The following is a 26483-nucleotide window of genomic DNA, read 5'->3' on the forward strand; positions in this document are numbered from 1 at the left end:
CTTCTTTCTTTCCTAAAGGTTAGCTGTCTACCACTTGAGACACATCTCCATTTCTGGCTTTTTTTTCTGCTGGAGATAAGAGTATCACAAACTTTCCAGCCTGGGCTGGCTTTGAACCACAATCCTCAGATGTCAACCCCTTGAGTAGTTAGGATTACAGGCGTGAGCCAACTACTTCCTGTCTGTGAGGCTTATTTTTAGTGTTCATTAGAACACTAAATGCTTAGGATGAATAAAGGAAAAGTTAGACTTTCTAAAGGGAAATATTAGGTTAACTACAGCTATAGAGGGGCTTGGATATAGCTCAGTGGTAACATGATTACCCAGTATGTGAGAAGCTTTGGGTTTGGTTTCCAGTGAAAGCCTAAAAACAAAGAAGAATCTTCTACTTCGAGCAAACTAGATCAACAAAGACAAAAATATACACATGAAGGAATAGAACTGGATGGAATATTGGGCATCAGAAATGAAGGATTGGGACCTCTGATCTCCTCACTGGGGATTGGGCCCAGAGTCTCATTTATGTTAAGCAGTTGCTCTACCAGCAAACTACAGTCCAAATGCCTAAGGATTCTAGATGGGAGAGACAAATGAGGAACAACTGACTGGAAAGAGCTTTTAAATCACAGAACAATGATGGGAACCTGGGAAGAACTGAGTGGTAGTTTTCCTAAATCACAGAGATATCAAGATGGTGAAGTTCACGGGTCAGAGAAAGAGAGAAGAGAGGTCCCCTGGTCCCTCTGGCTATGTATAGGGCCTGATCAGGGCATACATGGAAAGAAACCACCACAGGCTGAGGAAAAGAAGTTACTGAAAATGTCAAAGAATACACTGTCTGGAAATTACAGTCTTTTCAACAACTGGTGCTGGAAAGCCTCACTCTCTGTAAACAAAAACAAGCAGCAAAAGCATCCCATGGATCTAGACCTCGAGCTGACAAAGATCAACTCAAAACGGACTTAAGCCTAACTCTACAACAGCCTATGAAGTGTCTAGAAGAATATATAGGAGAAAATATCTGTGTCCCAAGTTGAACAAAGGTTCTTGAAATGTGGCACACACAGACACACACACAAACCCATAAAAGAAAAATATGATGAATTAAGTTTTATCAAAATGAAGCATTTCGGCTTTTAAAAAAGACAAATATCTGCTTTTAAAGAAAACATTCAAAAACTTCATATCTGGTAAGTAAGCTTTGTACCCAGAATTCATAAAGAACCCTAAAAAAATTGACCTAAAATTGGGCAAAAGTTTCAGATTGATATTGCATGTGGGTGGTAAGTAGGCTCATGAAAACATGTTCAAACCATTAGTCCATAGGAAAAATGCAGATTGAAATCATGAGACCCTATTACCCACCCCTGAGAATGGCTAAAAGTAAATGACAACCATACCAAGTGTTGACATGTACACTGGAGCAACTAGAACTCTCATTCACTGCTGGTGACTAACCAATTTGCAAAACAATTTAGCAGTTTCCTAAAAAGTTAAATATATAGCTACCCCATGCTTTGGCCATTCTATTACTAGCTATATAAGAGAAAGGTACACATATGTCCAAAGAAAGGCTGATATACACATTTATAGTCATTGTATGTATTATAGCCAGATATTGAAAATATTATAATGTCCCTTGAGGTGAATGGCTGAATAAATGGTGACATAACTATACAAACTTGTTTTAAAAGGAATCATAACATACAACAATACAGATAGATTTTAAAATAGTTACTTTGGGTTAGTGTAGCCAGAGTACAAAAAACAAAAGAAGCAGACAGAAAAAAAGCAAGTATGTACTGGAAGATTCCATTCATATAACATTCTAAATGCAAACTAATCTGGGGGAATTAGTATTACTGTAACATATCATGATACTATATCTATGCCCTTCAACTATTAATTATAAATTCCAAAATAACTAGAAGAGTCTGAGTGATTCCAGTATATAGAAACATTAATATTTGAGGAGTTGGAAGTAGAAATTACCTTGATTTGATCTTTAAATATTGTATTTATTGATCAAATGATAATGCTGTACCCAATAATAAGTACAAATATTGTTCATTAAAAAGTGAAACAAAAACAGGTGCCAATGGCTCACACCTGTAATCCTAGTTACACAGGAGCCCAAGATCTAAGGGTTGCAGTTCGAAGCCAGCTGGGGCAGGACAGTCGGTGAGACTGTTATCTACCGGAAAACCAGAAGTAGCCATGTGGCTCAAAGTGGTAGAGTGCTAGCCTTGAGTAAAAAAGCTCAGGGACAGTGCCTAGGCCCTGAGTTGAAGCCCTACAACTGACAAAAAAAAAAAAGGTGAAACTAGATAGATGCTAGTGGTTCATACCTGAAATCCTAGCTATTCAGGAGGCTGTGATATGAGGATCAAGGTTCAAAGTCAGTCCAGACAGGAATGTCCATAAGATTATTAATTCCAGTTATCTATCAAAAAGCTGTTAAGTAGAGTGTGGCTAAAGTGGTAGAGTGCCAACCTTCATTGAAAAAGCCAGGTGAGAGTGGTAGGCCTTGAGTTCAAGTCCCACTACTGGCAGGCACACACACACACACACACACACACACACACACACACACACACACACACACACACACACGTGAAAAGTCTGATGTGGTGGAACGTGTCTGCCATCTCTTCATTTGGGATGTGGAGGCAGAAGGATTGTGAGTTCAAGGCCAGTCTAAGCTACAATCATGGTTCAAGGCCAGTTTGGGATGACCTAGGACGCCATTTCAAGAAAACAAGAGCTGGAGATGTAGCTCTGTGGGAGCTGGGTGCTTGCCCAGCATGCGCAAGACCATGGGTTCACTCTCCAGCACTGTCCTCTTTGAAAAACATTGAACCAAAAATTAATAAACAAAAATTCTTCTAAAAAATATCCCCAGCAATCCCTCCACATGAACAAAATTTTAAACGGAAGAAAACTCTTTAGAGAACGTGGGAAACTTAACTCCTGCCTATTTGGCCCTGTCTTTGATCTTTAGATGTGTCTCCTTTAACATCTCCCAGGGTAGATGACGTTATTTGCTCCAACTCACTTTCAGTTGCAGTGAGAGTTATGGAGGGCAATAAATGACAAGTTTTTTGCTCAAAGCACCCCATTGAGGTAAAGTTTGACCACATTTTAGTCATCTCAGAAAATATGGAGCTATTTGCAATCGAAAAGGCAGTTATGTCCTTTTTCACATGCACCTGGTAATGATGACATTGATTCTCTCCTTCCCAGACAGAGCAGAATACGGCTACTATTCACCCAACCCTTCTGCCTTTTCACTTTCTGAGATAGAAAGAGGTTTCCAGTCAGGGTTTGGTCTAATAACAGTGCGTTCAGTTCTGTCTCATTCCCTTTGGACCATTTTTTGTTTCCCCCTCCTTAACCCTGATGGTGCCAGTTGTGTTTGACCCCATTTGAGCTTGCAAAAGAAGGGATTGTTTTCCCTCTATTTTTGTCTATAGTCATAGTTAGCATTTACTAAGTACCTAACACTGGGTGAGGGTTTATTTTATATGTTAACTGGGATGAGCCTCTGGGCCCACAGATCTGGTCCAACATTGTTCAGCATACCTCTGTGAGGTTGTTTTTGGACACAATTTAGACTGTGGACTTTGAGTGAAGCAGATTATTTTTCATAATGGGGGTAGATTTCACCCAATCTTTATAGAGCTACATAGGACCAAAGTCTGACCTCCTGTGGACAGGACTCCATCTGCAACATCAACTTCATCTACAACATGCAGTCTTTCTGGTTCTCCAGCCCTAGGACTACAACTGAGCCTCTAGCTCTCTCTCTCCTCTATTAGACTTTGGATTCACCCAATCTCCCACAATCACTAATTATTTATAGGAAATCTCTTTCTCACTTTATATGTATGCTGTATTTGTTCTATTTCTCTGGAGAACACTAAAACATCCTATGAAAAATATCGTAAGTGCATTATTTCATCGAATTTTCTCAACAATCCTGTGAAGTCTTAAGAGGTTTTACTCTTGCATAAGTAAAAGCATGGAGCAGCAATGACTTCCGCTCATTGGTTGGCAGAGCTCTGATTGTATCCAGAAGCTCAGGGACTGAGCCACTTCGCTTCCTCACATGTGCTGCCCCTGGCATGTTTTAGCCTAAGTAATACTGACCATGCCCCAGATGCCTGGAGTCTGCTTTGCTACAGACTCTGTCCTGTTAGAAGCTCCTGGAAGATGGCTCTGTGTTTGCCTTGTAGCCAGAAACAACCATCTATTCTCTGGCAAACTCAGCAAGATTCTCCATGTGCTAAATCTCATTTTGCCCCATTGTTTGATGTCCTGTCCATTTCTCTGGCTGTATACAGTAAGCACTCAAAAGTGCCTATTCATAAAAATATCCTCTTCTCATAAAAAAGATCCTGGTAACCTGGGCATTGGTGGTTCAGGAGGCTGAGACGTAGAATAGTTCAGAGCCAGCACATAAAGAAAAGTCTATGAGACTCCCATCTTCAATTAACCGACAAAAAGCTGGGCAGGGGTATATGGCTCAAATGGGAGAGGTGCCAGCAATGAACGAGAAAGCCAATCAAAAGCATGAGGCCTAGAGTTCAAGCCCTTGTAGCAGCACATTAAAAAGTATATTACAGGCAAATCTTAGACATTTCCAACTCCTTATAGAATGAGTTTCTCTATCTACCACCTGGATGAGTTTCCTCGGGCTGCGATACCAAAATACTGAAGCTTGGGGGTTTATAAAACAGAAATTTCTCTCATAGTTCTGTAGGCTGCAAGTTCAAGGCCAAGGTATCAGCAGGCTTGGTTTCTGATGAGGTCTCTCTGTAAGTAGCCTTCTTGCTGAATTCTCACATCATCACTCTCTTTCTATTCATATGCATGCTGATATTTCTTCATAGATTCAAATCACTTCTATTTATTAGGACACAAGTCACTCTGGATACGAGCACATTCACATGGCCTCATTTTAATTTACCATCGCTTTCCCGGCTTTCTCTCTCTCTAAATCTAGTCACATTGTAAAGTCTGAGGTGTTAGAGCATCAACCTACAAATGTTGGGAGGGGACACAATTCAGCCCAAGCCATCATCTTACTCCCCATGTGCGAAGCCTAGAAGTCCTACCTTTCATGCCAGCCACCTTTGGTGCTATGTAACAGATTTTCTGTCTGGTTTCATCACCTCTGCTAGTTTGGCACTATTTCTTCCAGAGTATACCAAGACTGGCCAATGAGATCAGAAGTTAGGGCAAATGGCTCCTTCAGATTCTATGCACTTGCCTTTGTCCACTGGTGATGAACACTGTATAGAACAAGTGTCAGGCACTTTCACAGGAACTGCTCCATATTCTTAATCTATAAGTCAAACACCCGCACAGACTCAAGGGAAAAAAACCTTTAGGGAACAAGGAAGCATTCTGAAGCAGACATCCAGACACAATTATGTAAGGAGTATGGTATAATAGCCATTCTGGGACTCCAGTAATCCCTGTGTTCTTTAAATCATTTCCTATTGATCCCAGAGGGGGCTACTTCTGCTCCTGTCTTGGATCCCATTAATGCTATGTGTTTTTGTGTTCTTGTGATTTTCTTTTTCCTGACACATGATCCTAAGAGGCAGGCTTTGTCAATATTATGGAGAGGGGTTCAAAGCTACCCTATGTCTCACCTACGTCTAGTTGCTTTTGGCTGGCGAACCAATACTCAGTACAATCTGGGATACCTGGGGAAGAAGGGTACACTAGGGTACCCTAGTGAAAAAACTCATGAGAGTGGTTTCCTAGGATAACAGCATGTTCAAGTAAGCACCACATGCTGTGACGTGCTCTAGGCCTTTCAGAAGCCCAATGTGCTGGTTTACTTCATGTCTGAAGAGAGGCTGCCATGTTGGCACAGCTTACTTCCTTTGGCTGGCAGCCTGCTCTGAAATAATCATGATCTGTTTTCAAGAACAAATGTACTTTCTAACCCCCAGAATGAATCTGACAAAACTGATGAAACCTAGGCATCTGTTTTTTGTGTCATTTAAAGTCATTTCAAAGATATGTAAAACCAAATCACTACAAATAATAAATAAATAAATAAATAAAGCGTGTGCATCAAGAATCACTTGAGATTATGGAGGAAAACAGAAATCCAGAGTCTGAGAAGTCAATACCATCATTCCTTTCCCCTTTTTGTCTTTTAAACATTTTAGATAGAGTATGGACTACTATTGTGGAGTAACTGGAAGAGGAAAAGGAATGGGAAATCAATGGAAATCACAGCTTAATGCAAGTTTTTCTAAAATAGCTCAGAAATGGATAAGGGACTTATTGTGTATTGGATTTCTAAGAGTCAGCAAAGAGGACTGGAGCTTGTAGCCCAGGGATTGACGCCTGCCCTCAGCAGCATGTCTATCTATCTCTTTCTTCTCCTGAATCCTTAGACAAATGTTCACTCATTCCACAAGCTCTCGATCATATTCATAAGGGCGAGACTTCAAATGGGGCATGAGTATAACTCTAATAGCTACTCTAGGTAGAATTGCTTTACGTGATGTGTGATATTGACAGCAGTTTAATTACTTTAGGGTAATGATGTGAAACTCAACAAGGGGTGCTTTTGGCATTGCTGTCTATTATGTGCAATAATTAATATGATTAAGTGTGCTGCTTCACAAACCCTTTTGTTCTAGTCTCTGTACTAATATTTGGGGTCTGTCTTCTGAGCTTATTGTTTGATCAAAGCATCTGTTCCTTCATTTTTATCTGTGGGGCAGGATAGAGTCATAAGAACAGAGTACCTTTATGGATAAAGAATGTTTTCTGGAAATCTTTTACAGAAATGATGCAGTGGAAGGATTTTCTTTGTAGGTGTGACTTTTGGTACTAGGGCTTGAACTCAGGACCTTGAGATCTTACTTGGCTTTTCGATTAAGGACGGTGCTTTAGCATTTGAGTCACAGCTCCACTTCCGGCTTTGAGATGGTTACTTAGAAATAAGAGTCTCATGAGCTTTCTGCCTAGGCTGGCTTCAGACTGTGATCCTCAGATCTCAGCCTCCTGAGTAACTAGGATAACAGATGTGAGACACCAGTGCCCATCAAGAAAGGACTTTCTTTATCATCTCCTTCTCGTCACTTACTTTCCTTGTTGGGTTATTTATATTTTGCTGGCTTCCCCTCTTTGCAGGCCTTTTTGGCTCTCCAAAATGAATTCATATATCTAAGTACTCCAAAGGACCATTTGTTAGATCCTTGATCTCCAGACTGATGCTCTCAGGAGCTCATATAACTTTAAGAGGTGGGATCTAGTGGGAGGTTTTTAAGTCCTTTGGATTTGCTTTCAAAGGAATATGGGACCTTAGTCTCCTTGTTATTGGCCATTTTCTCACTTTGTCTGCTTCCTCACTTCTTGGACAAAAGGGGAACAGTTTTATTCTACCATGTGCTCCTTCCTGCCCGTGGCCCGAATCCTGATCCAAATCTGATCATGACCTGAAACCTCTAAAACTTTGAGCCAACATAAACCTTTCTCTTTATAAAGTTGGTTATCTCTAGTACTTTTATAGTGACAGAAGAGCTGACTAACGTGTTTGGCAAGGTCTTACCGCATTATTTTTGCACACAGCATGTTTCAAAAACAATCTAAAAACAGAAATCAAGAAAAGAATGAAAGAAACCTGGGATTCTGATGTCTTTTCCCATATGTGAAAAGACATTGAGTATGAATTCCAGGATTACTTAAATTCTGCTACATCAGCTTAGTACACACCATCCCCCATTGAGTGCAGGTAATAGAAAACATGTTAATATAACATCAATAATACTGATACAATAACTGTAAGACAATCTTAAGCACTTTTCCAAATGTATCTAATTCAGTCATTCTTTAGCAAAGCTACTTTCAGATAGCCAAATGTCTTACAATCTTATAACAAATATTATGCAATTGTCAATAGATCTGAAGTTGATCTATTTTTCTCATCTTGTACCTTCTGCACTGTTCTTACTGCTGATCTAAGGAAAGGGCTTTCTTCTGATTAGGAAAGAGAAGTGGTCCATAGGGCAAAAGGCAAGAGAAACAATCAGTCTAGAACCGGAAACACTTGCATTTTCCTCTTTCCATTTAGCTAATTATTAGTAGTCAATATATATTTGTAACATGAGGGGGTTTCATTGTAATATAACTAACTAACCAAATACATAACATACAGTACTTTGAACAAATTCATCCTCTTTACCATATTTCTACTTCTTCCTTCCCTGCTCCTGACTTTTTAAGAAAATATTTTGTGTATCATTACTCCTTAGACTCCTTTCCTACCTTTACCCTTTTGCTGATCCCCTCCTAGACATTCCCCTCTTTACATTCATGTCCATTACTATTATTTATCATCACCATCATCATCATTTTAGGTCTACACCCCACAAATCAGTGAGAACATGTGATATTTGGCTTTTGCTTACCTATTTCTTGATGGTGATGAAGTATACAGGACCTATCATTGTGAGATACAGCAGAATATTCTTTCTAGGGCATATATAACAGTGAAGGGATTATAGGATTTTAAAATCTGATAACAAAGCTTGTCAGATTTTAACTTTAAAATTTCCATGTTTATGAATTCCCTATTTGTTATTATTATTTTTAGACTGGATGTTGCTGTGTAGCCCAGGAACTCTGTATGAAGCCCAGGGTAGCCTCACATTTGTGGTCTTCCTGCCTCCTTTGCCTAAGTACTGGGCTTAGTTGGCTTGCCACCACCGTGGTGGGTTCAAATTTATGATTTTAAAAATTAGAATGAATTTAGACCCAGAGAAGCTGACAGAATGAATGTTCCAGCAAGTAGGCTGCAGTACTCTTAGACATCCTGGGGTCCTGGCTTGTAGTTCATTCCTTCAAGAATACCTTGTTAGTTCAGAACAGATCCTCTTCCACAACAGCACAAGAGCATTTAAGCCATCACCACCAGGAACGCGAAGCTGGGATTTATGTTCAGGGCTCACCCACCGGGCTCATCTTCTAACAATACTTTTGGAAGTTGGGACAGTGTCAGAAAGCCAAGTTGAGAGTCCTGACGGCTTCAAGTAACCCTGAGAGCCAGACATGATCGCTTTGATGATGAACACCAAAAGGAGAGAGAGAGAGCCAGAGAGCCAGCCCTGAAACCTTGATATTTAAAGCAGTTGTCTGTAGACATAATGCCCTAGTTAGATCAAAGGGTGGAGCCACACAATCCCAGGGAACAGGAAGACTGAAATGGGGGTGGGAGGAGGGCCTTTGTGCTGGAGGCCTGGAATCCGGATGCCTTAGCAGGCGGGGCTGCTGGCCATGCCCAGGAGGGGCTGAGGCCCAGCCTGTCTGTCCCCTGCATGCCTAGCGTGCCCTCTGTGCCCCACACGCTAAGAGATCGGACAGGGCCCCCCTCCTCTCCACCCTCAGACACCGATCAGTTTCCTTTAGTACATTTGTAAGAAGAATTTCCCTGGTCCCAGAGCCTTTTGCTTCAATTCTTGTTCTAACTGCAGAGTGCAGTCAGAAGAGGTAAGTGCTCCAATTTAACTCTTGGGGCCTTTCTCTCAGCATGCAGTTTCCTAAACAAATACTTCATCTGTCCTTCAGGTCACATTCTTGACCTTGTTGTTTCAGGTGCCTGATAATTCTGGACTAATGACAGCCCGGCTAGCTCACTGCTCGCCCATTCCAGTCAGCTCCCCTTTCCTCCTGTCCCCCAGAAGCTTGCCCTGGCCCTGTTTTTTTTTTTTTTTTTTGTCCTGGCCTCTTTCTCCATTAATTGCTTTTCCTCTGCAGCCTTTGTTTTCTTTATCAAAGTGCTTGCTCTGAAGGTTTAGACTTCAGATTCCTGCCCTCGGTGCCCTTGGCCTGTTCATTATTTAATTTTTTTCGGTCCCTTGCCTGTCAAGCAACATCAACACACTGTGATTGTTTTCTTTCTTGAAAATCTCCAAAATAAGATTGTAGCCTTATAGATAAGTACCTATCTATCTACCTATCACACACACACATACACACACACACACACACACACACACACACACACACACACACACACAATATGACCTCTGATGTGTATACTAGAGTATAAGCTGGCATACACACATATATATTCACACACATTCACACACACACACACACACACACACACACACACACACACACACACACACACACTTCACAGAGTATGCTTTGGACCTAGCTGTGTTCTTAGAAGCACAGAATTTTACTGATAAAAAGACTTGGTACACTGCCTGCTGGCCCTGATAGCAACGTGATCCCTAATGGCTTCACCTTTACTTTGCAAGTTGTGGGGGCAGGTATTTATTTTCCTCCAGTTACTCAAGCAAGTATCTGCACCAAGTAAGTTCTAGAAGCTTTCTGGCATTGTACAAAGCTCATGAGAAACGTTTTAGAGATGTAGTTAAAAGGCTTGCACAAGCTGACATGTGCCCATGCTTGGAGATACAGTCCCATTAGAAAGTGGGCACAGTAACCAGGAAAGACACTGGCTGGGCCTTGAGGATGAATGAGCTTTGAATTTAGGAAAGTTATTCTGACCTCTTTTTTCTTTTTTTCTTTTTTTGTTTTAAATTCTTACAGTTCAGATAAGTTCAACATTGCTAGGGACTGAGCTTTTTTTTTCTCACCAAATTCCTATGTTCAGTCTTCAACCTAGGAATGTGACTGTAGTTGGAGATAAAGATCTTTAAAGAGGTGACTAAGTTAAAGTAAGTTTGTCTGGGTGATCCCTAACACTCTGACTGGTGTCCTTATTAGAAGAAGAGATTAAGACAGAGTCATACACAAAAGAAGACCATGTGAGATGTATAGACATGTGCAACCCAAGGAAAGAGTTCCCGAAGAAACAAACCCTCCCTGGTGACATCTTGATCTCAGACTTCAAGTCTCCAGAAGTGTAGGAGAATAGATTTCTGTTGCTTAAGCCACTCAATATATGGCACTTAGTGATGGCAGCCTTAGCAAATGTGTACAACATTGGGATTTCAAGATGATTATTAGTTCTAAATGGACAATGAAATTAATCCTGTAGAAATTTCTGGGTAGGAAATGGCTCTTTCATGTCTCTACAAGTTTCTAGGCCCTTAATTCTCTTTTATAGACAGCAAAGACTTAAACCTAAAGGTTTATTCTTTTGGATTCTGATATTGAAACATTCATGGGCAGAAGAATGACCTCTCCAGCACCTGCACACAAAACATGGTTGCATCTTTATCCCCGGAGCCTATGACTGTCTAACTTTATATGGACAAAGGGGCTTCACAGAGGTGATTAAGAACCCCTACATGGGAAGATTTTCCTGGATTATATAGAAATAGAATCAAAGGAGAGTCATAGAAGGAAACGTGATGACCGAAGAATGTCAGAGTGACAACCATAAGCCGGACTCCATAGGAAAAACGAGTCATGAGACAAGACAGGGTTGGGGACAGCTTGGAGCCTGGCACTGTCAGTGTTTAATGAAGGAAACACAAGGCTCAAGAGGATTCACGTTTCCATTGGGGCTACCAATCATGTTTCGGTGGGACTGTGCGTGCATTAGTGGGTTCTCTCAAGAATGGGTCTGTTTTACATGTCCTTCTTACCATATAATACCCTGTACTGTCTCAGGACTTTGCCAGCAAGAAGGCCCTCATTGTAGACACTCCAGCCTGAAATCCTACATCAAGCTTCAGGAGTACATTAGAAAGAGAACCAAGATGCCCTTGGAACATCACCCATCACGTCTAGAATACCATTCCTCTGGCACTAAAGAAATTCTGTTGACTGTGGCTATTGGCCCTCTGCACCTTTTGTGATTCTGGAGTGCTGCTGCATCGGAGAGAGCTAGCAAAGTCTGGAGATGTTGTCCTGAATAAGAAGGTCAGGGACTAGGGGTGGGGGTGGGGGAAGAGAACAGGACAAGAGCAAAACTGGACTGATAAAGTGAGACTGCCAAGATGCAAGGAGATAGACCTTCCCAGGAAAGAATCCGAAAGAAAGTGAGCAATGTGTGGGATGAAGGGAACTAGGAGGGAAAGTAGGGGAAGAAGAGAAACAAAATGAGAAAGCTTGTATTGGGCCTGAAAAGAAACTTCTTCTCCCTCCATAACCGCTGCTGGCTACAGAGCTGACCTGGACAGTCAGGAGGCCACCTGTGGCCAGTGATCCAAGACCCCTACTGCTGCCCTGGCCAGTGGAAGCTGCCCTTGCAGATTGACAATGGCCGGAAGGGGCCTGAGACACAGGGTCAGAACTGAGTTTTCTTTACTCTCTTCACCCAGAGCTGATAATGACCTCAAAGTGACTCCCTGCAACCCAGGATATTCACAGCTCAAATTCAGGCCCTAGTTCTAGAATCAGGCTTTTTATACTTTAAAAAAAAATCACTTTTTATACTTCTTTTGCGTGTGCTAGAACTGGGAGCTTGATTTCAGGGCCTCCGTGGCTCTTGGCTTTTTTCTTCCAATGGCCGAGCTAATGCTTGCTCTACCACTTGAGCCACACCTCTACTTGAAGCCTTTTGCTAGTTTATTGGCAATAGGAGTCTCTCTAATTTGTCTTCCTGGACTGACTTTGAACTTCAGTCCTCAGATTTTGCAATTATTTGAACTAGTTTTCTTCAGGGACCAGAGGCTAAGACCCTAATCTATAGATCATTTCTGATCATTAGAGTGTGGATTATTTAGTTTAATGCTAATAATCACTTGGTACCAATTTGATTTTTACTTGATTGTTACTTAATGAAGAATTTAAGGGCTGGGAGTGTAGCTCAGTGTATGTGCCAGGCCTTGGGCTTGATCCTCAGCACTACTAAATAAAGAACTTAAAAAAGGAAAAGAAAAAAAGAGAGAGAAAGTTATTTTTAAATATAAACTGATATGTATTGAGTATAATGATAGTGTATGATCTGCATGCATATGTACACCTATATGCTCGTACAACGCCTACACAGTCAGATTCCTACAAAACCAAGAACAAACCATTTCAGGGCATTTTTCAATAAATCCAGATAGACTCTTTTATTTTGATTTATTCTTTTTTAATTTAGCCCTTTGAAGAGCAATGAGTTGTAATTCTTAGCTTTCTAGTTAACTGAGACTTTGTTCTTAATTTTATCCCTTTCAATTGACTTTTGTTCTTACAATCATTCATTTGTGCAAGCTTTATCCAGAGAAATTTGTTTAAAACTTTTTTTTTTCCTTGCCTGTGTGGCTTCTAATAGTTCTTCCCCAGATCGTCTCTGGTACATGGATGCTCCCAGGGGGCTGGATTTTCTAGCTCACCCTCCCCTCTCTTCCTGGTTGACACTGGGTGGTCTCTCAAACACTTCTGGCCCTGAGGTGTCTCCAGCAGCTCTGTTCAATGTTTTTCACACAATTCTCTTACATACCCTTTTAGGGACTGAGATGTTAGTCCCCATGCTTTCTCTTTTAGTTATTTTTCATAGTAGATGGTATCTCTACGTTGTCACCCTGGGTATCAAATCTGCCTGGTAGAGCAGGATAGCATGAGAGGTGACTTTGTCAAACCCTGGTTCTAAAGTTGATTTCTATTCCTCCTGCCCTGATGTTGGAGGATAAAAGAGTGGTCAGATTTCATCTGGACAATTGATTGAAGAAGTGTTTACACTGCATTTGCTATACAGGTGGTCTGGGTACTCAGTGCTTTCCCAATATTAACAAATTCCCACAACAACAGTATAAACATGGTGTGCTACAACTCTGTTTGTTTGTTTGTTTATCTATTTTTGTGCTTGTCCTAGGGCTTGAGCTCAGGGTTTGGACACTGTCCCTGAGCTTTTGTACTCAAGGCTAGTACTCTACCACTTGAGCCACAGCTCCACCACTTTCGGCTTTTTGTTGCTTAATTGGAGATAAGAGTCTCCTGGACTTACCTGTTTGGGATGGCTTTGAACTGTGGCTCTCAGATCTCAGTTTCCTGAGTAGCTAGGATTACAGGTGTGAGCCATCAGTGCCTGGCTGAGTCACAGTGGTGCAGAAAAGAAAGTGAGTGTGATTTTTATAAAGTCACACACTTAATAAGAGTTGGGAAACATCCAGACAACTAGATCCTGTGTTTGAGCTGTAACTCACTACATTAGGGTGAAAAGAATAGGCATATGATTTAGGTTGGTTCTATGTTGTTTCTGTTCCTATCAGAACAAGTTTTTTGTTTTTGTTTTTGTCCCAAGTATTGCATAAAAGAGTGCTAGAAATCCTATAGATATGCCTCTTTCATTTTCTTGGGCAAAAAAAAGGTGAGCTGTGCTTGTGCTATGGGGTCTCTGGTGATATTTGTGTATCTTTTCACCATGTTATTTCCTGTGTCTCCCTCTTATAGCTTTTTCTAAGTTTCTGCATTCACACTCTAGGCCGAATTCATGTTTTGAGAGCCATACCCTTTTCAGCATAACCCTTAGCTGCCCTACATAAGTAGAAAGTGACCTTTACCCATGAAAAGAATTTTGAAATCACAGGGAGTAATATACTGTGTAAGGAAAGTAGCCTTTGATCATTTTTTAAAAATGTAAATCATTTCCCATGAAGAACAATCTGACTCTAATGAGGTTCTATAAGTGCAGACTACAAAGACCCCCTGAGCGTTAGAGAAGAATTCCACGCATGCTGGACTCTGATGTGTTTCTTCCCGTGGAGCCTGTGAGTTCGGGAGGCAGAGGAGGGTGAGGATGATGAGAGAAAATGACCAAGGGTCTTCGTTAGTCCATTAACATTGCTTAGACATCATACCTGGGCTGCGTTTCAAGAGCATTGTTTAAAACTATATACTAGGACCCATCCATGGAGAAAGAATCAGAAAACTAAAAAAATAGGAAAAAAGTTTAAAATACGACACAGAATTAGGGTAAGGAGTGCTTCTAAAGGTATGGGTATTCAGAACACATATACTAACCTGCAATGTAAAATGTATTCCTGAGATCATGTTCTAAAACATGTAGAACAATATAAGGTCTAGTACCAACCACAACATTCTCTCTACCCTTAAACAGAGACAAAAAATGACAACCAAGTCTCAGCAATGTGTGTTGTTTTTTTTTTTTTCTGTCAGTTGTGGGGCTTGACCTTTGGGCCTGGGTGCTGTCCCTCAGCTCTTCAGCTCAAAGCCAGTATGGTACCACTTGAGCCTGAGCCACAGCTCCACTTCCTGGTTACTTAGAGATAAGAGTCTCATGTTCTTTCCTGCTTGGGCTGGCTTTGAACTGCAATTCTCAGATCCCAGTCTCCTGAGTAGTTAGAATTACAGGCATGAGCCACTGGCACTCTGCTTCAGCAATGTTTAGGGAGCTTTATGCAGATAATCTGGAAGGTGGGAGTGGGGAGGTCTTCTGAGGAGACATAAACTGGATCAATTCTCTGGGAGCAAGTGCTTCTACTCTTTCTTGTTAATAAGGGTGGAGTTCTAAGGTGAGGTCAAAGGACAATCCTGAGGTCAAAGGTCAGAGTCTGGGAGATAGATGTTTCCACATTGTGAGTTCAGAGAAAATCTGAGATACAATTGGCCACTGAAGGCAAATAGGAAAAATAGGAATTAGACCACAGTAGGGAACTAGAGGAGGAGAATAGACCTAGAGTGACAGACTAGAAGGCCAAATAGAAGCACTTGCATTTGCTTGGACTGATCTGGTAGTTAAAGAATTGTGAAGTTCTCATAAAAATTGGGATTTCCAGTTTCTCTAGAAAAGTCCAAAGACCTGGTGCCTGTGGGATTCCACTCACGTGTAACAGCAGCGGCAGAGCTTCCACGGACGTGGGAGAGCCACGAGTTCACTTGGCTAAGTTCAAATTAAAAAAAAAATTCAGACTGGGTCCCTGTGGTTCATCCTAGCAATTGAGGGGGCTGAGATCTGAGGATTGAGGTTCAAAACGAGCCCAGGCAGGGAAGTTAATGAGACTCTTCTCTCCAATTAACCACCAAAAAGCCACAAGTAGAACTGTGGCTTAAATGGTAGAGCAGCAGCCTTAGGTGAAAAAGCTAAGGGACAACACCCATGCCTTGAGTTCAAGCTCCAGTACCAGCACACACAGACACACAGGCACACACAGACACATAGGCGCGTGCACACACACACACAGACACAAATCCAATAAAATATCCAGCTCCTCAATTTACAATAGCTTCATTTCAAGCATTCAGTAACTACATGTTGCTTTGAACTGAGTATGTGTGTGTGGGTGTATATGTGTGTGTGTGTGTGTGTGTGTGTGTGTGTGTGTGTGTGTCTTCCTTGCAAACTATGGAGTGACATAATTACAAAAACTGCAAGTAGTATCTTACAAAATTATTCAAATAAATGAGGGTTTCAGTTCAACTTGGTTACTACAGAGAACAATTTCAGAAAACAAAGCTTATTTGACAGAACCGAGTACCACATCTAAAGAATATAACTAATTCGTGTTGCAAGCAATGAATAAATTTCCAGAAGAAATTAATACCATGTTAGAATTCATCTAGTTCTGCTCACATATCACAGGATATAAGGAGAAACTGAGTGGCTGGGTTTAGATCTAGGAAGTCAATTGGGACAAATTGGATGCAAGCAAATCATTTGTTTTTGAATTATTTGACAATTCTAAATCAGATAAGAATCAGTATATATGTATTATACATAAGCAACGATCTTCAAATATTCATCTTTGAGCCCAGTAAAACACACACACTGCGTACAATCACACACACACACACACACACACACACACACACACACACACACACACACACACACACACTTGTCAGAGCATAATACATATTGCTGAAGACCTAAGAGGAAAGCATAGACCTCTTGGAGTTTTTACATAATAACAGATTTGGAATCCAGGCAAATTTTAGCAAATTTGAAGTGCTATTTGTTCTGTCTTGGTTAACTTGCCTTAAGCTCTTTTTGCTGTAGAAACGCATGGAAAACATGAGAGGACACTGGAAGAATTCTTTTGGCAGTAAGAAAATTTTACTTTCAACCTGCATTTGTCCATTGTCGTCACTATCTACATTTTTTCCATGTTCGCATATGAAAATAATTATTCCTCAGTTCAGGAAGTCTGATTAAAAAAAAAAAATCAACCACAAAACTCAGCTAGCCTTCAAAAGATCCAGCACCCTTCACAGGGTCAGACCAGCTGAGAGACAGCTGGGAAGGGGCCCTGTCCTGGGAATAATCTACACTTTCCTGCCCGGTGACCCCTGGGCATTTGTGCTAGAGTCCTAGATAAGGGCTATATCTTATTTGAAAGTAGGAACAAGAGTGCTTGTCCCAAGGAGCTAGGAACAGGCTCACAAAGGAGAACCTAAGTCTCTGGATAACTAAATCATCTTTCCTAGAGTTACAACCTAGTGATTGGGGCTTACTGTCTTCTGCATAGTCTTAGGGTAAAAGGACAGGGGTCAGAGCCTTGTCTTTGGCCCAATGTTTCAACCCTAGGCTAATCTTTTGGTATTGATTTTATTCAGGTAGAGGGCTCCAACTGACTGTTTCCTTTTTGATAAGTATAGAATTCTTTTTTGGCTTCCTTATTAGATCCATACCACCATAATGATAGAAATCAGCCCTTATCCTTCTTATTTATTTATTTATTTATTTTGGTGTTAGTCCTGGGGCTTGAACTCTGGGTTTGGGGGGCACTGAAATTTTTTGATTCTGGTTAGCACTTTACCGCTTGAGCCACAACTCCATTTCTGGCTTTTTCGGTGGTTTAATTGGAGATGAGAATCTCACCATTTTACTTGCTAGGGCTGGTTTTGAACTGTGATCCTCAGATCTCAGCCCTGTGAGTAGTGAGGATTAGAGACATTAACTTCTGGTGCCCGGCAAAAATCAGTCTTTCTCTTAAGACATTAATAGATTTAGGACATGCTCCTACATAATTACAAGACAGCAATAGAAATCACAAAATTAGCACTGACACGTCAGTGCCAGCTCATCTGCAGGCCCACTCAAATTTCATCAGTTATCTTAATAACTGAGTCCTGTATATTAAAGGAACCCGGTCCAGGGCCACACATGTATTGATGTGTCATGTCTCTTCATTTTGCTTCAGTTTGGAACCATTGGAGCGATTCTTAAGTCTTTTCCTAATGTTTATGAGCTTAGTTCACTTAAATTTTTTTCAATGGGTAAAATGTAACCTGGTCACCCATCATTGGGAATAAAATCTTATCAGGGCCATTTATTATCTACATTCTGTCTGGAGCTACTTTTGCAGGTCAACAGCAAAGCAGAGTAGCTGTAACAGAGATTATAGCCTGCAAAAGATAAACAGTTTATTTCTGAGACCCTTACATAAAGTGCTTGCCAGCCCCTGTTCTAGATGATGCAAGAACTCAAGAAAGAGAAGTAAAAAGTATAACTATCCATGCAAAGGAAGAAAAATGGTTTTTTCTTGCTTACATAGAAAATCCTGACGAACTCACAGAATAACTTCTAGATCTAGTAAGAGAATTTAGCCAACTTGTAAAATACAAAGCCTGTATTTAAAAAACAACAACTATGTTACTTTCTATGTATCAGCAACAAACTTTGGAATTTTCTTTAAATGTGAGAGAACAAACGATATTTAGGAATGAATTAATGAAAGACAAGCAGTATCTCTACATTGAAAATTAAAGAACATTACCATTTTCAATTATCAGTCAAACTTCCTACATTATCATTGCCATTCTAATAAGAAGTCTACCAAGATTAAAGAAAAACAAATTGACAAGCTGATTCTAAAAGTTATACGAAAATGCAAAGAAGTTAGACTAGCCAAAACGACATTGAAAACAAATTCAGCTAAGTCACCATGTGATTCTTAAAGCCATAGTAAGATGGCCACATTTTCCTCACTTGATGTTTACAAACTGTGCAGGGTCTTTCATACTCTGCTAGGATAGGTCTGTGTGGCTAATGAAATATGGCAGAGATTGGTGATATGTGGCTCCTGAGGCTATGTTATAAAAGACATTACAATCCCCTTATTGGTCTCTCACTCTGTCTCTCTCTCATGATCTTTCTCTTTGAACACTTGTTCTGAGGAAAGCCAGATCTTCTGTAATAAAGATGGCCACATGATAAAGAACCAATGCCCCTGACAAACAGTAAGCAAGAAACAGACACCTCTGACATCAGCTACATTAGAGTTTGGAGCGGTTAGTCCTTGCCTAGCCTCCAGAGGGCTGCAAAATTTGACCAACAGCTTATGAGACCCCAAGATATAACTACCTAATTTAGCAGCTCTAGAATCCCGGCACTCAGAAACAATGGGAAATAGTAAGTAAATCACTGGTAGACTTTTGAGTAATTTTGTTATACGGCAAAAGTTAATGAATATAAAGATAAATTTTTAACCTACATGATGGTGTCACATTGATGTAAGAACTGACAAGTAGATGCATGAAAAACAATGAAATCTAGAAACAGAACTCACACACAGATTCAATTGATTCTGCCAGGGACAGAGTTAATATTAATATAATAAGTAAGGAGAAGATAGTCTTTCCAAGAAATGATTTTAGAAAACCATTTATCATAACAAAAGTAACTTGGTATGGTGGCACATTTCCAGCATTTGGGAGGTGAAGACAGGAGTGGTACCATGTCTTCTTGAACTACACAGTGAGATCCTCCTGTCTCAAAAAAGAAAGAAAAGGAAGGAAGAAGGGAGGAAGGGAGAGAAAAGAGGGGAGAGGGAGGGAGGGAGGGAAATTTTAAAAAAGAAAGAAAGAAGTAGGAAGAAAAGAAAGAAAAGACAAAACATAGAGAACATATTGACATAGGTATAGATTTATTAGGACACTAAAGGTAACTGTGATCATTTATTCTGTATTAACAATAGGAAGTGCGTGCGTGCGTGCGTGCGTGCGTGCGTGTGTGTGTGTGTGTGTGTGTGTGTGTGTCTTACTGATTTTGTTTCTTGAGAATCTTTTTTTTTTTTGTCAGTCATGGGGCTTGAACTCTGGGCCTGGGCACTGTCTCTCAGCTTTTCAGCTCAAGGCAAGTGCTCTACCGCTTGAGTCACATCACCACTTCCGGTTTTCTAGTGGTTTATTGGAGATAAGAATCTCACAGACTTTCATGTCCGGGCTAGCTTTGAACCATGATCCTCAGATCTCAGCTTCCTGAGTAGCTAGGCCTAAGCCACCAGCGCCTGGCTCTTGAGAATCTTAATATAGGCATTACTCAGAAAAGAAAAGAAAATGACTATATTGGATCTCATCAAAATTAAGATATTTTATTTATGAAAAAATAGGAAAATAAAAAGACAATTGCTAGTACCAGTACACACACATACACACACACACACACACACACAGAGGCCTGTGGGTATGCCAAAAGAAGTAAAGTACTTGCCTAGCATACATGAAGCTCTGAGATCAATCCTAAGTACTGCTAATAATAATAATAACAATGTAAATAATAATGATAAGAACTACCAGATGATCTAGAAATTCTTTATTATATATACCACTTTAGGGTATATATCTAAAGGAAATGAAATCAGTATTTCAAAGACATACCTGAAGTCTTAAAGTCAGGATATGCAAACAACCTAAATGTCTAAAGATGAATGGATTATATTTGGTTTTGCACATGTACAGTGAAATACTACTTAATTTTTTAAAAAGAAAGGAGAAAAATTCCCTTAAATAAAAGTCTGCCAACAACATAGTTGGATTTGGATGAGATTCTTAGAGGGTAAGAAGGAAGCAGAAAAGAGAGCTAGCTAGTTGAATTCTTTGGACATGGAATCCTACAGTTGCCATGTAACTTAGACCAGTTATCTTTTTCCATATGCCTTCTTAAGATACCAACTCATAAGTGAGGTACTGGTGGCTCATGCCTGCAATCCTAACTACTTAGCAGACTAAGATCAAGTTTCAAAGCTAACCCTGTACAGAAGAGTTTTATCTCCAATTAACCACCAAAAAGCCTGAAGTGGAGATGTGGCTCAAATAAATGTTAGAGCACTAGCCTTGAGTTGATACTGATGTTATGTTTCATAGTCTTTGCATTTTTTTCTAGCACTAACATAGGCAGACTTAATTTGGTAAATTCATAAAAAGAAAATGAGGGAGCTATGAGTTAGAATATTTTTAAATGGGTACCTGCAGGTATCATGAGAACCAACCCAGTTTTCTAGCTCCAAAAGCCTAACAAAGGGTAGATGCACAAAACAATAACCATGCATTGCTTAACTGAAGTGCACACTACAAGAAAAAAAAAAAAGTTCTCTTCTCAAAGCCCTATTGTCTCCCCCACCCCACCTCCTAGTAGTGGAAATGTTTAAATATGCTTTTTGTTGTTTTACAGCCGTTTGCATTTAAGTTGGGCGTGTCACTATCACATTTTATTAGCTATTCCTCATACCAGCCCTGTGAGGTTAGCGCTGTTATCTGCATTTTACAGGCGAGGGCACTGAGAGGTGAAGAGACTTGCTTGGGATGGGATTGCAGGAGGAGGGCCGGAGAAGGTGGATTTCCAGGCCAAGCTCCCACCTCCAGTCTGGTGACTGGTCCACACAGCTCTGGAGGAGCTGCATTTTCCACATTGGATTTTGATGGTACTAAGATGCCAGAAGAGACAATGGAGTTAGGATGGCAATTCTCTGGCCTGATTATTTTTCATGAAACTTTTTTTGTTGTTGTTCTTAGGTTTCTTAAATCTCCCAAGATCCACTCCATTATTTTCTGCTCAGCTATTGGCTTCCCTGAAGTCCCGCCCTCTCCAGCAACCTCACAGTAGAGGCCCACCTAGAGGGTACAACCTTTATCGTATTTGAAAGGAGCAAAATAGTTTTACAAACTTAGAAGAAATTTAGGATTTAACTAATTAAGACACATTTAGCATGGCCCATGAACTTCTTAAAACTGTACATAGCATAGTCTCTTTGGATCTGCAGGGTTTACATTCCATTATCCCCAGTGGACACTTGAATCTGCAGATAGTACCAAACTTTACATATACTTCACCTCACCTGTGATGAAACCTAACTAATAAGCAAGCCATAGTAGATTCATGATATAAAATAATAAAAACAGAATTATTATGACAATATAGTCTTTCTCTGAATCCTTCCCCCCAAAAAGTTACTTTAAGAGCATGGGATTCTAGTTCAAACAGTTGAGCATCTGCCTAGCAAACAGCAGGCCCTGAATTCAAATTCTAGTACCACATAAATAATTAAGTAAATAAACGAATGTATGTTTCTTGACCATAGCAATCTATTTGAAAACCAAAAGAGCTACTAAGTGACTATCAGATGGGTGGTCTATACAGCATGGATACCCTGAATAAAGGGAAGACTCCTGTGCTGATGGGATTAAATAAGACTGCATGCAATTTCACCACAAAACTCAGAACCACACATGATGAACACATGAGTTGTTTCTGGAATTTTCATTTTATGTTTTCAGGTGATCACAGTTGCCCATTGGTAATGGAAACCATAGAAAGTAGAGCTGTGGAGAAGGGGCAGTCCTATAAAAATCGTGGGTATGAATGCAGATAGCATATTCTTTTCCTGAGAAGAACAAGCTTCCAGAGTGTTCTTAGAAGTGAGCATATCCCTAATAGTTTGGGAAGTTGAAGCTCAGTGGGTTTAAGGGCCTTCCTGAAGCATCAGATAGCAAAATCTTAGCTTTTCCTCCACAGCAGAATTAAAACCATCATCTTGGCTTCTGGAACAGGTGATCAGCTTGAAGAATGACACACATAGACTCTTTAATTCATTCACTTTGTGCTAAAGAACTGGCTTCCCCCAAATGATGGTCCTTGCTCAGATAAAATTGGCTTTACCCTCATCTAAATGAATGTGTGCCTTAGAGCCTTGAGGACTTTTGGTTGACAGTGACACTCACACTTGTGGGGAGTTTTTCCTTAATGGCAGAGGCAGGCCACGGGTTCTCAGAACTCCCAGTTCAGCTAACTCTGCCCAGTGTAAGTAGCAATACTACTGTGTATCACTCACTAGCTCCCTGTGTGATGCTGAGTGATTCAATTAAGACAAGTCGTTTTCAACCCTGGCTGTTTTGAGATTCACCAGGGAGCATTTAAAACTCCCCGGCCCATGTCTGGGTTGTGCCCTAGACCAATTAAATCCAAATCTCTGGAGAAAGGATTTATTTAATAGAATGTTTTGAAGGCTCCTTGCCTGATTCGTGTGCAACCAAAGCTTAAGAACTACTAATAGAAACAAAGGAACAAAAACCACATTTCTTAGGCGCCTATCAGGCACCAGGTGTTTTATGTACATTAGCTCTTTTATTCATCACTGACTCAGGAAGATATTTAAGTTGTCTAAAAACATGAAGCTGTAAAGTGTCGAAATTCAGGTCATCCTAATTCCAGAAGCATGCTTTTATCTCATGAGCAGATGGTTTCCTAAAAGCTCGTTCTGAAACATAAATTTAATGAAGATAAAATATGGCTGACACTCATTGAGCACCTGACACACAGTAGGTGAGCCTGAATAAAACTTTCGATTCCCATCTCTCCACCTACTCATTTTTCTTGAAGGTTCTTTGTGGCCCATACTAGGACATGGTCAGGGACTTCATGTTAACCGCAGCAGCTGCGCAATTACGATGCCTTTGCTCTAAACTAACCATGTGATGTCACAATTTCACTCTATGGAGAAGGAAGATACATTGATGGGATTAGATAACTGAATTTGTGCCCTTTGTACTACTTTGGGCCATGTTCAGCTTTATCTATGCCTCCTTTCTAGGAGGGAATCACAGGTATGGGCTCCCATACCCAGTTTATTTGTTGAGGAGAGGGTCTTGGGAACTTTTTGCATGGGCTAGTCTCTACCTGCTGTTCTTAGATTAGATGCACCACCACACCCTTCATTTTTATTTTTACATTTTTAATTATCTTTAAGTAGTTGTACAGAGGAGTTGCCATTTAACAAAGCAATTTATGAATACAATCATCTTGATCAATGTCACCCCTTTCAACATTCTCACCCACCCCTTCCTTACCTACCCTTCCCTCACTTTTCTTAATTTTGTAGGATATACATTGAATTCTTGACTGTATTCTTCCCCCTCTTCTCTTCACCTCTCTCTACCTCTTTCCTCTTGACCCTGTCCTACCCCTTTCAAGTACCCGCTTCCTGCTGTTTATTTTGTTGAACTTCGACATTTTTCCACAATGAAGATTGTATAAATAAGATTGTCCTTGGCTGCAAATAATAAAACCCCAAAGCCCAGTGGTTCAGCAGTTTGACAATGCCAGAATGAAGGTCTGAAATGTTCTTGATTTTTTTTTTTTCATGGTCTTAATGTGGTCCCCGCCACTTCCTACTTCCCACTTGTCACATATATATTCAAAGAGCTGCTCCAGGATCAAAAAACTTGAGGCCAGACATAATCCAATTGGCTGGATTTGTGTCATGTGACCTTAGGCATGGGAAAGGGAGGAGTCTAGGAAGTGGGATTGAGTCAGCCTCTTAGCAATGTCTGCCAAAAATAAGTGTTATATTTATATGCATAGATGAAAATATCACAATAAACTCTATTATTTTGGGTAATGTGCACTAATAGAAAAGGAGAAAAAATAGTTATTGAAAGTTTAAAACAAGTTGTTTTGCTTTTTTTCTTGACTCCTTCAAGACTGCTCTCTCCAGTCACTCTTCCACCTACACAGACTGCAACAGTCGGCAAATGCACACTCACAGGGCCAGGGGGTGAGGAAGAATGAGGAAACCTGAGCAGAGGCTGCACCCTCCTGGCTGGTGGGAATGGAGAGATGGGCAGGGGGCCAGGGGACTCTTGTTTAGCTGACCTCATCTGGTCTCACTGCTCTGAGGTTCTGGCTATGACAGCTTATCAACAGAGACTATTTTTTACAACTTCAATACAGCTATTATTTTCTGGACAGTGTAGAAGTGGCCCTGGGATTCCATCTGGCTTGCCTTGGTCTCAGGAGGCCAGAGAAACACAAGCCCATGACACCTCGTGAAGCAGAGGCAATGGACTCCATTACCTGGGCTCAAGTCCTGGCTGGCCACTTCCATGGGCCAATTTTGGTATCCTCCACTGTAGAATAGGAATAATAAGCGTCTACCTATCTTAGGGTTCTCATGAAAGATTGCACAAGTCAGTATTTGTCAAGTGCTTAGAAGGCCCCTGTCACATAGCAAGTGCTATGTAAGTATTTGTTTAAAATAAATAAGCAATGGAGAGGAAAACAGCTATAAGCTGTCTGGGCCCTATTTGTTTGAGGTTATATTTTACTTGAGAAAAACTTACCAAGAAGGGCTGATTTTTCTTTAGCTCCTGAGCTGTACTGTGTGGTCTCTTGGTGGGAAGGAAGAAGAGCATAGGAAGCTAAGAGCTACCAAGCACTTGCTAGGACTCCAAGACTCACTCATGGACATGAGTAGCAGCTCATTTAAATAACATGCAAATGATAGCTTGTGTAAAATAGCTACTTTACATATAACACAACTGAGGCTCACAGGGGTGATGAAGTACTGGACCCTAGTCACTGTCTATGGGGGATGGTGCTGAGATACAACCCCAGTGAAGGTGACCCCCAAAATCTGTCAGTTCCTATGAAGAGTGATGTTTGCCTTGGAGAAGTCTCTTTCCTTGGTCCCTAAAGGTTAATATACACATTAATCCCTAGTTTAAAGACAAGCTTGGAGCTGGGAAGGTGGCTCAGTGGTAGAGAGCTAGCCTTGAGCTGAAGAGCTGAGGGACAGCACCCAGGCCAGAGTTCAGGCCCCACGACCAGACCCCCCTCCAAAAAAAATAAAAATAAAAAAATAAGGACACAGCTTTTCTTTTTTTTCTTTTCTTTTTTCTTGCCAGTCTTGAATCTTGAACTCTGGGCCTAGGTGCTGTCCCTGAGCTTCTTTGTTTTTAAGGCTAGTACCCTACCCTGCCACTTCTGGCTTTTTCTGTGATTTAATTAGAGATAAGAATTCACACCATTCCTGTCTGAGCTGGATTTGAACCATGATCCTCTGATCTCAGCCTCCTGAGTAGCTATGATTACAGTCGTGAGCCAGTGGCTTAGGGACACAGCTTTACTTAAATAGATCTTCCTGTAAAATCTTTATACTACATACTGTGTTTTCTTACAATAGGATGCAGCTCTGTTCAAAGAGTCTAGAGCTGGGTGCCAGTACAGCTCATACCTGTAATCCCAGCTACTTAGGAGGCTGCAATCTGAGGATTGAGGCTCCAAGCCAATCCAGGCAGAAAAATCCTGTGGGTCAAATGGTAGAGCTCTACCTCTAAGTGAAAAAAGCCAAGTGAGAATGTGAGACTCTTATTTCAAGCCCTAGTACTGGCACATAGAAGAAAAAAAGAAAAGGGAAGGAAGGAAGGAAGGAAGGAAGGAAGGAAGGGGGCCTGGGAAGGTGGCTCAGTGGTAGAGCGCTTGCCTTGCATGCCTGAGGCCCTGGGTTCGATTCCTCAGCACCACATAAGAAAAAAGAAAAAAGCCAGAAGTGGTGCTGTGGCTCAAGTGGTAGAGTGCTAGCCTT

The sequence above is a fragment of the Dipodomys merriami genome, unplaced genomic scaffold (genome assembly GCF_024711535.1).
Source record: "Dipodomys merriami isolate MVZ:Mamm:240054 unplaced genomic scaffold, mDipMer1.0.p SCAF_9, whole genome shotgun sequence".
NCBI classification, from domain to species: Eukaryota; Metazoa; Chordata; class Mammalia; order Rodentia; family Heteromyidae; genus Dipodomys; species Dipodomys merriami.